Raw genomic sequence first — 16,157 nt, 5'->3', positions numbered from 1 at the left:
AGCCCTGCGGATGGGCAGGAGGTAATCCGTCGATAAAAACATAGAGGAAATAGGCAGAGGGCCTCCACGGTGTGGTCTGTGCTGGCCCAGGGCAGGCGTGTGTGATGCTGGCCTTCACTTCCACAGGGTGGCCTGGTGTGAGCTCCCCCTCCCTCTCCCCTCCTCCACCCCCGCTCCTTTCCTGACAGAGTTCCCTCTGGGCCAGGGCCCAGTCAGGCTGCTCCAGCTGATGCACTTCCAGCCAGAAGAGAAGCAGCTGCTGGGAGCAAGGCGCCCCCTCCCAAGGGCCAACCTCCCTCAGCTCAGCTCTGTGGCCTCCTTATCTGCAGCCCACAGGACTATGCCCCTTCCCTCTGGTCCCACGCTCCCTCCCACCTGGGTTGCTGTATCACCTCCCGCTGGACCAGCTCATCTAGTCATGACATCTCTGTCTCCTGCCTTCCCCCAGGCACATGGCCTCTTCACTCCAGTCTAGCAGAAGCATCTGTGCCTTTGCATGTGCTGCCCCCTCAGCCTGGAATGCTTGTCCCTGTCTTTGCTCAACCCCTCTTCTGCTTTGGCCAAGCTTCCCGTCTGCCCAGAGCTCCTCAGCTGCCCCTGAGTGAGAACTAAAATGGAGTCACTGTGGTCAAGCTGCTAAGTTATTGAAATCAAGTGGGCTGGGCCTGAGGAGTCTTATTCCTGTTCTGACTCTGGGAACTCCCACTTCTGCACTTTCCCGTCCTGCACCTCTACCTGGGTGGACATCCGCTTGTCCTGTGTCAAGGCCTGGACATACATCACACCTTCGGTTAACCATCTGAATGACTTTTGAACGATGATGTTCCAGTGCCCAGTCCCCCAGACATGTGACAATTACCATCTTGGACAAACCGGGGCTAAGAATGCAGGACCGATTCTTCTGGAGTACGTGCTTTTCAGTGTCAAACTCTCAGACTTCACCTTCTCCTCGAAACATTCTGGGTGTTGCCTCCTAGTGTTTCCAGTTTGCAAACCTTAAGACTCTTGACTAAATCCTTGTCACTTATTTCTAGCCAAAGCCTCCTGACCTCCTGGAGTAAGGTCAATGTCCTTCTGCCACATGCCACACTCGTCACACTGCCTGTCCCCTTGGGCAGGACTCCACGTGAGAGGCAGGGGAAGCCTGGGCCCTGGGGAAACCAGGGAGGTGTGTATGTTTGTTCGAAAACAGGTGTCCTTTGCTAATGTAACCTGGAGGGGAGCTGTTGCAATCAAGAGAGGTGTTTCCTCAGGCCAGGAGCGGATTGGAAGCTGTGGAGCCACTGAGGACGGTGAACAGCAGGGCAGGTACCAGACCTCTGTCTCCTGAGTCCTGGAGATAAGGGCCAGGTGAACTGGGTAGTTCCAGCCTCAACACCAAGTCCAGAGGCAGCGCCTACCCTGGGAACAGCGACTCTACTCAGCTCTGCGAGGATCCGCCAGCCCACCCACCTGCCTTGCCAGGGTCCTGGGCCAGCAGCCCCGGGAGGGAGGTCTGGGAGGGGCGTGAAGTCTAGACCAGGACCGAGTGCCCACTCTGCCTTGCCTTCCCCACGGCAGGCCTCCCAGGCCCTGCTCCCCGGGGACCCAGAGGTGTCTTAGCTCTGCAGGCAGTGGCGGAACCCACAGGCTGCTGCCTGCCACACTGTGCTGTGGGGGAGTTGGGTTCTTTTCTTTAATTTAACTTCTGGTTTTCCCTAACTGACGTGAAAAGTGCACACAGTGCTTTAGCCTGTGGTCGGCCACCTGCCGCACCCCGAGTGGTGTTAGGACGGCAGATGTGTGCCACCTGCCCTGGGCGCTCTAGGCGGACTGTGACCTCCTCTGCTGGTAACACTGCTTTCTGGCCCCTCTGCCAGCTGCCTGATGCTGCGGTGTCTCCACGGAGGCTGTGTTTCAAATCTACAGCGAAGCCAGCCTGTTGTGACAGCTAGCCGGAGGAGGCCGGAGGAGGCCCTCACAGGCAGCCCCTGGGTCCCAGATGGGGAGGGATTGGCCTGGGGCCTGCAGCCTCAGCCTGAGTCCCAGAAGCCTGGGGGGAGTCTTGGGGACCCCGACGATTATGCCCGATTGACTTCCTGAGCTAAAAACTCAGGAAGCCGAGTGTCTCCCGTTAGCACTCACCCCTCCATGATTAGGCCACGTTTCTCTCCCCGTGTGACCAGCTGCAGCCTTGTTTCTCCCCCATCCCAGCAGAGACTTTACTTCCGGCTTCATTGATTCATGCTTTTCTTTACTCACCATCATTTATGGTCAACCTTGTGAGAAGAGATGATTCTGGGTAAGGTGGTGAGGAGACTCACAGCTCACTGCTCCGCACGCGGCCCAGGAGAGGCAGCTGCCCAAGGTGGACAGGCAACGCCAGAGCACCCGGGGTGGGAGCAGGCAGGCGGGAAGGCCTTCTGAGCCAAGACCTGACATGGAGGAAGGGCAACTGGGTGCGGCCGGGGGGGGGGGGGGGGGCGGGGGCAGAGTGGGCCAGGCCCTGGGAGCCGGGCACAGCTGGGAGTGTGGAAAGTTGGTTGGAGGCCCTCGGAACCACAGACTTCACCACCGACAGCAGGGAGAGAGCATAGCCAGGAAAGCCAAGAGTCAGCCAGGAAAGGGGGGTGCCTCCTCCTGGGTGACCTCCAGTGCCTGGAGTGCATCAGAATCCCAGATAGCTGGGCCCGAGAAGTTGCATTTCTCGCAGGCAGGGAGCTCCAGGAGGCCAGGTTTTCAAGCTCAGGGAGGCTCTAAGGGGGTGGGCCTGGGGACCCAGGTCACCGGTCTCCAACAGCCTGTGCTTGGGCCCCACCCTCGACAGAGAAGGTGAGGGGACTATGTGCTGGCTCCTTGGGGCACAGCAACACTGAGCTTCCCGTCTTCCCTTCAATGCAGCTTTCTGCTTCTTCTGGAAGGCAAAGGTGACAGGCTGGTTGTCCCCATGGGGCGGGGGTGGCAAGCTACATGATCCCACCCAGAATCAGGTGGGTGCAGGACTCCCAGAACGTGGCTGGGTACCCACTGACCAGCACCGTAGACTTGGAGCTGGCTGTGCTCTGGTGTGAGCAACACGACAGTGCCCTCTTGTGGCCGAGTCTGAGACATGCAGAGGCAGTGGCAGGTGACTGGCAGGGATAATCACAGTTTTAAAATGTCTGCAATGTGAGTACCGGCGCATTCCCCGGACACACACTGTGGAGCACGAGGAGCCTTCAGCGCCGTCTCTGCCAGCCTTACTGCACCGGCATCTGTCACCTTGTTTCTTTCATCAGCTGCCCGGCCTCACTTTCACTTGTCTAATTTTGCCAGAGTTTTGTGTTTTTTTAAATCCTCACCGAGGATATTTTCCCCATTGATTTCTAGAGAGAGCGTGGAAGGGAGGTAGGAGGGGAGAGAGAAAGGAAGAGAGAGGAACTTAGGTTTGTGCTTTGACCAAGAATCAATGATGCTCCAACCAACTAAACCACCCAGCCAGGGCGGAGGTCTCTTTTCGTGGGTGATAGTGCTTCGGTGGACACACACCCGAGGAAGCTTGTTGAAAACACATTCTGGCTCAGGCAGCTGGGTTGGGCCCGAGACACTGCATTTATACAAACCCCCACGGCACGGAGAGCCCTGGGTCTGCAGGCCTTTTTTCTGCCCAAGGCCCCTGCCGCCTGGCCAACCCCTCCCCCCGAATCTCTCTCACTCTCCCCCCACCCTAGGAGCCTCTGGCAGAGGGGGCAAGGACAAAGGGAGCAGGGCAGGAGGGTCACCTTCCCTGGGGTGGGAAAGGTGAAGGTGCTCCGAGAAGGGTCATCCTAGGTCAGGAGACTCCCCTCCCAGTCGGAAGCTCAGACCTTCACCCAGTTGTGCTGGAAGCCTGGGGGGCCCCTCCCAGCCCTCCTTGTCCCCTTGTCTCTGCCCTGCCCTGGTGGGGGCCTTGGGAGTGTCTGCACATCCCTCTGTGCTGCCCCTGCCCCCCGAGACCTGGTGTGGCTGGAGGGGTGTCTGAGGTCGAGGGTCTCCCGCTGACCTGTCCCCTGCACCTGCCCTCTGAGAAGCCATCACTGTCGGGGCTGCTGAGCTCCCCAGACTCCAGATATGGCCCAGGAGGCTGCAGAGGAGGCTGGGGAGACGTTGGGACCCAGGGGGAAGCTCCTCAATGCCCAGCCAGGATCACAGGTCCCAGGGGGTCCTGAGGGGACTGGGGCCCCCTCCTCTGCCAGATCCATCTGGGAAGGGCTGAAACCAAAAGCGCAGGGGAGGGGCGGAGGGGTTTTCTGCATGTCCCTCTCCAGTCCTGTCTTCGACACTTCACAGAACTGAACTCAGCCAGTCCTTGCATCCTCTCAGGAAAGCAGCCTTTTTAGTCCCCTTTTTACAGACAAGGAAACTGAGGCACAGAGCAGGGCGTGACCTGCCCAAGGCACCCCCGTTTACCATGGGGAAGAACACGGGGAAGAAGAGGCTGGCCAGCTGGCCTGGAGTGGAAGGGAGCCTGGAGTGACACCCTGGACCATCTTCACCTGGACACTGGCTGCTGTGTCACACGCTGATGGGTGTCAGTGGTGAGTTGGGGTCCCCTGCCCTCAGCCCCAGGTGCGATGTTCCTGGGAGGTGGGCAGGCCTGCAGCTCCACACCTGCTGGCCAGGGCCCTGATCCTCCAGAGGAGGGAGCCTGGGCCAGGCAGGGGCCTGGTGTTTGGGCTTACTCAGAAAACTTACCCCTCCAGGGGCAGCCCGCTAACCTTTCCTGTCATTCCTAGACTAGTTCTGGAGTATGGCTGAGACCAAGTGATCACTGGGGTCTCATCCCATACTGACAAGGCTGGGGGAGCTCACTCTTCCCCATCAGGGCTGCTTAGACCGAGCCTTGATCTCCAGATTCCAGGGTGAACCCCTGCCTCTGCTCAGCCTTTCCCTGGGAGCCCCTCCACATGCCCCCCATTATTTCACCCATCTTCATGGCCAGATCATGAGGGGCCTGAATTCACCCCAGGAAGCAATGCTCGTGGTGGTCAGCCTGCAGGACCCTGAGCCCCACACTCATTCCTGGTGAGACCTTAGCAAACAGCAGCAGCATCCGGGCTTGGACTAGCCTCCTGGCTCCTCGCACGCCCTCTGGGAAAACAAACGAGGAAAGCATTGATCCCCAAACTCCTTCCTCCAAGGTCAGCCTCTTTCTGCCAAGATCTAAGAAAAGGTTTAATTTCAGCCACCTTTGCTGCCAGTTTTGTTTTGCACTGTCATCTTCTGACCTCCGCGTTGGAGTGAATACCCTGGACGGGCCCTGCCACTCTGACACCTGGATTTTGGTCCGGTGAAACTGCTGGAGTCTGGTGGTCCTCAAGCTTTCCAATGCCGCAACCCTTTAATACAGTTCCTCATGTTGTGGTGACCCCCAACCATAAAATTATTTTCGTTGCTACTTCATAACTGTAATTTTGCTACTGTTATGAATCGTAATGTAAATATCTGTGTTTTCCGATGGTCTTAGGCGACCCACAGGTTGAGAACCGCTGCTGTAGAGCCTAAGACCATTGGAAAACACAGATATTTACATTCTGATTTATGGCTGGGGGTCACCACAACGTGAGGAACTGTATTAAAGGGTCGCGGTATTAGAAAGGTTGAGAACCACTGTGCTAGACTGTGGCCTCCAAAACGGCCAGAGAATAAATGTCTGTGTTTTAAGCCACCACGTTTATGATATGCTTTACAGCACCCACAGGAAACTACATGGTTCAAGAGAAGTTCTCCCAAAGGATGGATGCAAATGCATACACATCACATGCACACAGTGCATGCACACATGCACACATGTGCAGACACACACACAGATACACACACTGAGCCGTTCATCAACCCCACCTTCTCCCTGCTACCCTACCCCCACTTTTGTTACTGAACCATTGGGGTTTTCTCTCTCCTTATGTCTTAGTCTGTTTTGGGCTGCTATACCAGAATACCACCAATGAGGTGGCTTATAAACACCAGAAATTTCTCTGTTCTCAAGTCTGAAAGTCCAAGATGAAGGTGCCTGCAGATTCTGTCTGGTGAGGACCCACTTCCTGGGTCATAGGGGCACCCCCTTACTGTGTCCTCTGTGGTGGAAGGTGTGACAGAGCTCTGTGGAGCCCCTAACCCCATTCACCAGGGCTTCACCCTCATGACCTATCATCATCTCCAGAGGCCCCACCTGACACATCACACAGGGGGTTAGGATTTCAACATAAGAATTTGGGGGGATACAACCTTTCAGCTTATAACACCTTGTGAAAAAAAAACTTGATAATATATTTTTTAGAAAATTACCAATTTTATTTAGATTTTCACTTTTTATATATTTATATTAAAATATTTGTTTCTGTAGTTATATCCTCTTCTTATTATCAAAGAACCAATCCTTTTTATTCCCTGAAGTTAATTTTTAAAAAAAGTATTTTTATTGATTTCAGAGAGGAAGGGAGAGGGAGATAGAAGCATCAATGATGAGAGAGAGTCATTGATCGTCTGCCTCCTACATACCCTCCACTGGGGATCAGGCCGCAACTTGGGCATGTGCCTGACCAGGAATTGAACTGTGATCTCCTGGTTCATAGGTTGACACTCAACCACTGAGACACACTTGGGGGGATCCCTAAGTCTAATTTTGTTTTTTTATTTCCTAACTTCAGGTTTTGCCTGAACTTCTTTCCTTTACTTTCTGCTGAATTTTGTTGTTGCTGTTACTCACTATCTGAACTCTGAGATCGGATGTATACGCCAATCACTTTCAGTCTTTTGTGGATTCTTCTGTCAATGCATTTAAGACTTGATCTTCCCTCTCTTGGCACAATGGCCACATCCCCCTGGTTTTTGTAGATCATTCTCGTTCTCACTCATAAATGGAGTGCAATTGTGGTCTCATTCCCTCATTTAACTCAGTAAGTTGTTTAATTTCCACGGTGTTACATTTCTCCTGGACTATGCTTTTCGGCTCACTTCCTCTTTTATTACCTGGGCTCTGAGAAGATGACATGTACAGTTTCTTCCTTGGGTAATACATTGAGATTCTGGGGGCTCCAGGCTTGATTAAAATTATGTCGACGCTCATGGGCTTTTGAGAAGGGCCCACATGTTCTCAGTGAGGGTTTGGGCAGGAAGCTGGTTCTTATCCAGAGTCACAGGGACTTCGCTGGCTGGCTGGCAGTTTTCTCATGGTGGGTGGGGCTCAAGACGCCCAGAGGGAGGGTGAGCCCAGGTGTTAGTGGCACTGGGTGTCTGTCCTGGAGCGCACAGGAGGGAGCCTGGGGCAAAGAGGAGCAAGGCGGACTGTGGGAGTTGGGGAGTCAGGATAAGGGGGGTCCTGCCCTGCACTGCCATGTACCACCTCCCCTGCTTGGCTATAAGTTCTTGTGGAAGCGTCTGTCCTCAGTAAGACTGAAAACTTGCCCTGGGCAGGACTGTGTCCACTCAGTCCATCACCTTGAACCACTTAGCAGTGTGTTGGATGCCCCAGGTGTCCCACTCCAGGGCACCTTCTCTAGACCCTGCCCTTCCCCTGCCTTACGTGCAGGCTCACAATAGAGCCATGTCCAAGGAGCCCCCAGCCTGCTCCCTCCACTGGACCCAGCTCAGGATAGGTGCTGTGTGTCCTGATTTATTATCTACACCTAACAAACAACACAGTGATCCACCGAGAGGGGCGGCTCTTCCCATCCCCTACAACCTGACACAGCTCAGCGCTTGTAGGGTCAGAGGAGGGGAAACCACAGAGGGGCCAGGAGGGGAGAAAGCAGAGGGGCCTGTGTCGGGGACATCACTGACTTTGAAAGAGTCAGCATTTCCTTCTGGTCTGGGTCACTAAGGGGCTGCTGGAAGCAGCTGCTCTGTGGACACGGGTCCCCACAATGGGCTCTGGCCCCAGCCCAGCTACCCGGCTGCCAGCTGCTGCTGGCCAGACACTGAGTCAGCAGCCAGCCACCTAGCACACCATCGCCTGAGCCCAATGCAGTGCAGCTCCCTATGGGCCCACACACCAGAAGCCCAGAGTCCATTCATTCTGGGCCTTGCCAATCTCCACTCCTCGCCGGGTGGGGATCTCCCAGCTCAGTTCTGTCTCACCCATCGCTTTGGGTTCCGAGTCTGGGACCCAGCAATGCCTCGCTCCTGCAGGCTCCGTCACTCCGTGAAACTGTGTAACACAGGTGCTGCCTCCTGTGTGACTCTCAGTGAGGTGAGGTGAGGAATTGTGAAGGGGCAGCGTCCCCAGCCCTGCCCACTCTGCAAGGGATGAGCCCCCATTGATTGAAGCCTGGGTGGGCCAGCCACCTGGAACCTGCTTCCCACCGTCCCCAAGGTCTGCCTGGCCCCCTGCCTGGCCCCGTGCCCTGCTGCTCTGGGCCCTGAGAAGCCACTGGAGTCGTGGAGTGTTTAGCCAGGGGTCTGGCTTAGACTGACCTCAGGCACCCTCTGAACGTCAGGGGACTATTCAACTCTCTCAGCTTTGGTTTCTTCATTCGTAAAACGGGGTGATCATTGTGCCTCCCTATGCAAGAGGGTGTGAGTGAACCGAGCTCAGCTGTTCAAATGTAAGCATTTTGCAAATTCTGCATCATGCTGCAGATGCTGGGGAGGCCCCGGTACTGCTGCGAACCCGGAGCAGGTGCTGGTGTTCCAATGTGGCCTGTCCAACTGAAGCCTCCAGTCAGCTCAGCTCTGGCCAGGTCTGCCCAGACTCAGGCTGCCCTCCGGTCAGCGGGTGGAGAGTCCCAGCCCTCCAACTTGAGTCTCCAGCCAGCTCCTGGATCTGAACCCCACTCACATGCTGGGCCAGTGACGGGGGCTCTGCTGGACCACCTTCTCTGCATTCAGACCGATGTCTGGTGTCTGGTCTCCACCTCATCTTACCAACCCCATGTTATGCAGGAAACCCGTCCACACCATTGCTGAGGTTCCTAAATGCTCTGCACACATGCTGGCCTACCAGTTGGGAGTTTGTGCCACACCCTCCCTCCTGCCCAGGACTGCGGCCAGACAGCCTGGTTCTCAGACAATTCACACACTGCCTGTTGGTTCACATATTCTACCTTTCCTCAAACCCCAAGGAGGGCATCGTCCCCACTTTAAACATGACCTGAGCCTTTCACAGGATGGAACAAACGAAAACTTAGAGGATGGGAACATTCCAAACAGGGGTGAAGGCAGGAAGGCTGCATGGAGGAGGCATCCCAATAGGGCTTGGGAGGATGGGAATTCTGTCTTAGGGAAAGGCCACAAAGCTGAAGAGAAAGTGTGACTACAGAGTGGGCAAGGCCTGCAGTGGTGCAGCTGGGAGGACACTCCTGGAGAACCCACAGGGACCAAGTGGCCAAGGGGGTCTCAGCCAGAGGAGCGGGGCTCTGTTGGTGCCGGATCCAGAGTCCAGATCAGGAAACTGTCCTGCACAGGCCGCTCTTGGGGCCTGGACCTGCTTAGCCGGCTGAGCAAAGTTGGGAAGAATAGGATCCTGGCTGGGCCAGCAGGATCCTGCCTGGACACCAACACGTTGGCTTGGAGCAAGTCCTTTCCTTCGTTTTCCCCATCTTGGCCTCAATCTCCCCATATGCAAAATGCAGCTTTGGATCCCTAAGGACCTTCTAGCAATGGATATGGAACCCCACACCATGCTACTCGAGCTTGGCCCCACTTCAAGCTCAGGACTCTAGACTCCGGAGGCAGCTCTCCCAGTCGGACACCAGGCTGGACACGCCCCACCGTTGCTATGGCAGCGACGTTGCCAGGCAACAAGGGGCTGGAACTTGACTTCTATGGGTTGCTATGGCAACCGGGCGTGGCCTCCAGGGGCCTGGTCTCTGGCGGGGCCGGCCCAGTATTCCGCAGGTGGTCCAGACAGGGAGAAGCCAGGCTTGGCTGTGGGCACCAGCAGAGGAGCCGGGGCCTGGTGGTTCCTGGTGGGGGAGAGGCTGCAGACTGCTGGCCGGGACTGAGGCTGGGCAGCCTCTTTCACACCCCAAGGCCACCCACCTGGACTCCCACAGGTCTCCCACTCAGCTCCGCAGACATGCATATTTTTTGTGACTCTGGCCATTTTACCTTTCTCACTGCCATTGTGATTGGACTCCTCCATTACAGGCCCTACCTGGTTATTGTTTGCTTTTATGGAAACTGTTGCCTTCTTGGTGATAATTTTTCTTATCTGCCCTAACACCGTTTGCCACAGCTTTCCAGTGATCCCGTAAGTTTTCTGGGTCAACCATCACTTCATCTATAAATAATGATAATTTTGTTTCTTTCTTGCCAATATTTTTACTTTCTAATTTTTCTTATTTGTAATGGCAAATGCTGATCCTACTAAGTAAAATGGAGGTGGCATGCATGTCCTTAATCATAATGGGACCCTTTTGTTGTGTCCCCATTACAGCTACCGCTGTATAGGTTTGCTGTGTGCCCAACCCTGGTCTCAGCACTTCACCTGTGAACCTCAGCACTGCTGTATGGGTGGGCAGTGTCCTTACCCTGTCTACGGAAGAGGTGACAGGCATAGCCGTAATGAACGTACCTGAGTCACACCGCTGAGACTGAAGCTGGGCTCTGGTCCTGGCTGCCCCTGACTGGACGCATCGGCCAAGACCCTGCAGGAGCCATCGGCCAAACGTCTTTGCAGCATCTGTTGAAATCATCCTATTTCTTTTTATCCTGTGACTTACTAGAATGGTAGACTATACACAGTCTCCAATACTGAACCGCCCTTGCATCTCTGAGAAGAACTTAGTCATGGTGTAGAATCATTTTAATGTATTTAAAATGCAAGCTGTAGGTGGCTTCTCCTTTACTGCCCCCCCCCCCTCTACACACACACCCCCAAATCCTATCTCAGTATGGCCTCCTCTCCACACTGGAAGGAGGTGAAAGAGTGGTTGGTGGTGTTGTGGACATTTCTGAAACATGGGTTTGATCATTTTCTGAAGACCTGTTTGCGGGTAGAAAGAAGGGCAGCAGCCCCAGCCAGAAGTGAGGAGACTCCTGGACTCAGTTCTGAACCCATCAAATTTACCAGTTTTCTTTCCAGAAGCTGGTTGGGGGTCCAGAGAGGAGAAGCTCTTGACTTGCCCATTAACAAGCTCACAGGTACATTTGAAATGTGACCCGAGTGGACATTTTCAAACCAGAGGAGTCGGGATGTGTGGGATGGAACACACAGCTGAAAGGAGATGCTGACTCGAATCTTAGACGACTGAATCAGAACCTAGTGGTAAAGAGGCAACAGGCCCCAAATGGAGTCACTTGTGCTGCATCCATGTCACCAAGCCGACTGAACACCTAACCCATCTGCAGTTGCAGCCTCTGCCAGTAATTTTTTTTTATATTTTATTGATTTTTTACAGAGAGGAAGAGAGAGGGATAGAGAGTTAGAAACATCGATGAGAGAGAAACATCGATCAGCTGCCTCTTGCACACCCCTTACTGGGGATGTGCCCGCAACCAAGGTACATGCCCTTGACCGGAATCGAACCTGGGACCCTTGAGTCCGCAGGCCGACGCTCTATCCACTGAGCCAAACCGGTTTCGGCCTCTGCCAGTAATTTAAGTCAGCCTGGGATTTCCTGGCCAACACCAGTGAGGTCATCCCCAAAGACCCCGTCTGTCCCCCAAAGGACGGTGGCAGAAACCTGAGACTATCCACTCTTTGACAGAAATTTCCCTGCCCCCTTTCTGTCTATAAAAACCTCTCCTTTCTGCAGCTTGCAGGAGGTCTCTCTACTTGCCAAATGGGACACTGCCCGATTCATGAGTTGTTGAATAAGGCCAGATTGATCTTTAACTTTACTGTTGAATTTTTGCTGTTGACAGTGGGTTGGAAGACCATAGGGGGTGCTGTTGCAGGGCTACAGTGTGAAGACTGTCAGTCCAGTCATTTTGTTTGGGGGATGTGGGGGGTGGGGGTTGGGCACTGAGTCCTGTCATCACCAGAAGGCGATGGGATAGGGTTAGAAAGAATAAAGAGAAGAGCGAGAGCCACAGAGGACAGAAGGGCCAGTGTGCAGAAGCTAGGAGTCCCAAAAGAAGGAAGATATTGCAACAGGGAAGAGAAAACATGTGAAAAACAATAGAGGAGATAAATTTTCCAGAATTGAAGAAAAATAAACAAACTCAGACTGAAAGGGCTCACAGACTTCAATTGGAGACATACAGAGAAATCCACATCATTAGAAAGTTCTAGAACCATCCTGGGCACAAGAACCCGATGGATGCTGGACTTCTCAACAGAAAACAAGGAAACCACAAAGCAGTATTTTTTAAAGTATTGAAGGGAACAAAATTTGCACCTAGAATTTTACATCCAGCCAGACTGAAAGTATAATTAAAGTATCTGCAGGAGCACCAGGCTTTAGAATGTTTCTCAACCCCAAGACTCCCATTAATAATACTTTGTGTTTCATAAGTAGCACAAATGCAGGAGAAGCTCCAAGAGGTATGGAACATCAGGATTACCAAGCACCTTGGGATGTGAATTAATTGTCTTAAACAAAAGCAAAGCAAAGAAAAATATATCCACAATAACTCAGAGCTACAATTCTGGACAATATCAACAGTTGAAGTACTTGGTTATTAAGGGAAGACATAACTAGAGGGGTACATAGGGCTCACAAAGAAAAAGGGTCTAAATCAAGGGCAGTGGCCACACAATAGAAATAATAAAGGTAAGTCAGTAGAAGAAAACTCACCATACTCAGTGAGAAAGAACTAGGAAAAGTTATACAGTGAATGTAGATTTTTAATAAGATGGTAAAACCGATTCTTGATGTAACAGTAATTACTAAAAATGTAACTAAATTAAATTCCAATTAAAAGGTATAAATAGATTAGATTTTAAAATTTCAACAATGGATTGCCTAAAAGATACAAAGTTTAGAACAAAAAAGTTGGCAAAAGACATACCAGACAAGTAATGAACCAGAGGAAACTGGGTCGACACCTTAATATATGACATTCAAATTTGAGACAAAAAAGTAAAAATAGAAAAAAAACAACAACAAAGAAGGCCACCACAAGCATGCTAATGAAAGGGGTCACACTCCTCAGAGTCATTCTGACACGTAAGAATATGCATCAGTGAGCATCACATCTCATCTGCCAGAGTTGCAGGGAGAAGGAGATATTTCAACACTTTTTAAAAATATACATATTTTTATTGATTTCAGAGGGGAAGGGAGAGGGAGAGATAGAAACATCAATGATGAGAGAGAATCATTGATTGGCTGCCTCCTTCATGCCCCCTACTGGGGATGGAGCCTGCAACCCAGGCATGTGCCCTTGGCCAGAATCTAACCTGACACCCTTCAGTCCACAGGCCTAGGCTCTATCCACTGAGCCAAACCGGCTAGGGCTATTTCCACACTTTTAACTGGAGATTTTAATTTTAAAAAAAACACACCCACTATTTAATAACTCAAGCAGACAAAAAATGAGCAGAATCTGTAAATCCTGAACTATTACCCAGTCAACTGCCACTCATCCAAAAATGGAAACCATCCCCACATGCCATGATATTTTGAATTTAATTTAAAAAATCAATTTGCAATGAATACTATAAAAATAAATATATTATTCACAATTCAGGTGTTCTTGAATATTTTCAGTTGAAAATTCTCACGAAAAATAATTTTAAAGCGTCTATAGACGCTTATGGCGTACAAAGGGTTAAATATATATAGGACTCTATATCCATCAAACAGAGATGTAGAATATTTACAGAAACAGACCATATGTTAGGCCCTAGAGAAGCCTCAATAAATTCCCGAGGTGAAATTCCATGTAGATTGAGCTGCTAAACTCGGATTGTGCCTCTAAGGCCCCTTTGCCCCATGCTCTAAGACAGTAGTCGGCAAACTCATTAGTCAACAGAGCCAAATATCAACAGTACAACGATTGAAATTTCTTTTGAGAGCCAAATTTTTTAAACTTAAACTTCTTCTAACGCCACTTCTTCAAAATAGACTTGCCCAGGCCGTGGTATTTTGTGGAAGAGCCACACTCAGGGGCCAAAGAGCCGCATGTGGCTCGCGAGTCGCAGTTTGCCGACCACGGCTCTAAGAGAATGCCCTAAATGGACCTGGTCAGTGGGTGCCCCTGTCCTCCAGCTGGTTTCAGCCTAAGGGAGCACTACCCAACCCTGGAAGGAGGGAGAGTGAGGTCCAGGGATTTGTTGCCCACATCCTTCCAGGCTGGCTGCATCCTCAACTGAGGCCTCTCTGCTCCTACCAGGGGCCACGCCCTCTTCTTCCTCCCAGCCCCCACAGCCTGTGGTTTCCCTACCTTCTACCCACCCCTTTGTAAATGGTCACCCTTATCAGACACTTCTCAAATTACCCAACTTGAACATGCCATCTGCTTTCCGCTAGGATCCTGACTGAACACAGGCCTTGCTCTCAAACAATAATACAATTAAATTAGAAGTTGGTAACAAAAGATTATAATAAAAGAAATGCTATTGTAAAGTAAATAACATTGTTAAATAACCCATGGGTTTAAAAGGAGATTATCAGGCACATTAAGAAATATTTAGATCTAAATGATAATGAAAGCATTGTATGTACAAATTTGTGAGAGTCAATTAAGGTAGTGATGTAGAAGGAATTTTGTAGCTTTAAATAGATCAGAAAACCAGAAGGTTTAAAAAATGAATGAGCTAAGCATTTAGCTCACGAGCGAGCAATAGACCAAATCCAAAGAACCTAGACAGTCGAAAATAATAGATAAGTACAGAACTAAATGAGATAAAGGGAAAGATGAGAATATTAACAAAACTAAAATTTGGTCCTTTGAGAATGTTTTAAAATATTAAAAAAGAAAAATGCAAATAAGTAAAATACAGAATGCGAAATAAGCACAGAAACAATATGCTAGTACAGAAACAATAAGAATAAATATCTAGTAATTTAAAAACCTCAATGAAATAGATTAATTCTTAGAAACATGTAAAATGACAATTTTGGCTCAAATAGAGGACTTGACCGGTTCAATAAGTATGATAGAAATGGAAATAATAAAGACCCCCCTATCCCACCCCCAGGGGCCCAGATAGTTTTTTTTCCATCAAAAGTTTGGAGGAAAAATAATTTCTCTTTTAGGTGGTTCCAGGAAATAGAAAAGAGGAGGAGCTGTCTAGGGTCTTTGGAGGGGAGGGGGGAGGGATGGTCTCCTTTGCAGACGTGGGTATGTCTGTGCCCTTGTTCCTTTGAAGGCACATGCCACGCAGACGGTGCAAACTGAGGTGAAGCACTTCCCTTGCTGGGCTGTGTGAGGATTAGATGGTTAACAGAGCGAAGCCCTCAAGGCAGCACCGGGCACCTGCGGGCCCAGGGCGGCTTAGCCCCGGGATGCTGAGGATGCTGGGCTGGAAAGGGATTGGCCGGGTTTCCAAGGGGCATGACGTCACCGCACCCAACTGCAGTTCCGGTGGGTGAGCTGGCCCGAGGCTTTGTCAACGTTGCCCAGCGCCTGGCGGCCGGTAGAGGTTAGTGGCGCACACGGGGATGCCATTCAGTCCCTGGTGGCCCAGAGAGCGGCTGGGGATTGATGGAGTCTGGGGTTTGCGTGTGGACCCAGAGCAGCGTGTGGCTTGGTGGTTCCGGGCAGTTAGGCTGGAGAGACAGGGTGTGAGGACAGCGAGGGGCTGGTGATCAGGAGAAGTGGGGCAGGCGGAGGGCGGGGGTCTCCCCCAGGCCTGCGGGGCAGAGACGGCGGCGGCCCCGCTGGCCGGCGGGTTGCATCATCCTGCCGGGAGGGCTGTCCGCGATGCTCTGGTCTCCGTACAGCGCTCTGGCCGAACGCACCTGTTACACCTGAGTCAGGGTCTCCATCCCGCCCCCGACCGCCGCTCTCTGGGGGAAGGAGCCCACCCGAGCTTTGTCCCTCCGCAACGACGCTGTTGTTTGTGCTGTTGGCTTCGAGGGCGGGGGCAGGTAGATTTCATGTTTTCATGTGATAAAGGTCATAGTCCGGAGGGCCCGGTGCGGATTCCTCGGGCAAGTTGAGGTGGGCAGGGGGCCTCGGGGTTGGGCGCCGCCAGGTCCAGTTCCCTGCGAGGGCGCGCGGGGGCTGCGCCAGGAGAGGGGGGCACCACGTCGAAGCTGGGTGTCGGTCCCCCACCTCTCCACCCAGCGCGCTTCGGTGTCGGCGGTGATGTCACAGCCGGGACCCAG

General features: G+C 52.1%; 1 protein-coding gene across 1 annotated transcript in view; it reads left to right on the top strand.

Annotated features, from left to right (window-relative positions):
- Nucleotides 1-15,419: 15,419 nt before the first annotated feature.
- The window catches only part of KIF1A (kinesin family member 1A), a 72,119-nt gene continuing 71,381 nt past the window's right edge, over nt 15,420-16,157 (top strand). The window contains exon 1 of the mRNA XM_079782119.1: nt 15,420-15,469. The gene's annotated coding sequence lies outside the window, so the exon portion shown is untranslated. The remainder of the gene's footprint in view (nt 15,470-16,157) is intronic.

This window comes from Cnephaeus nilssonii (assembly GCF_951640355.1).
Source record: "Cnephaeus nilssonii genome assembly, chromosome: 10".
Classification (NCBI taxonomy): Eukaryota; Metazoa; Chordata; class Mammalia; order Chiroptera; family Vespertilionidae; genus Cnephaeus; species Cnephaeus nilssonii.
This window is presented reverse-complemented; position numbering and strand designations above follow the sequence as displayed.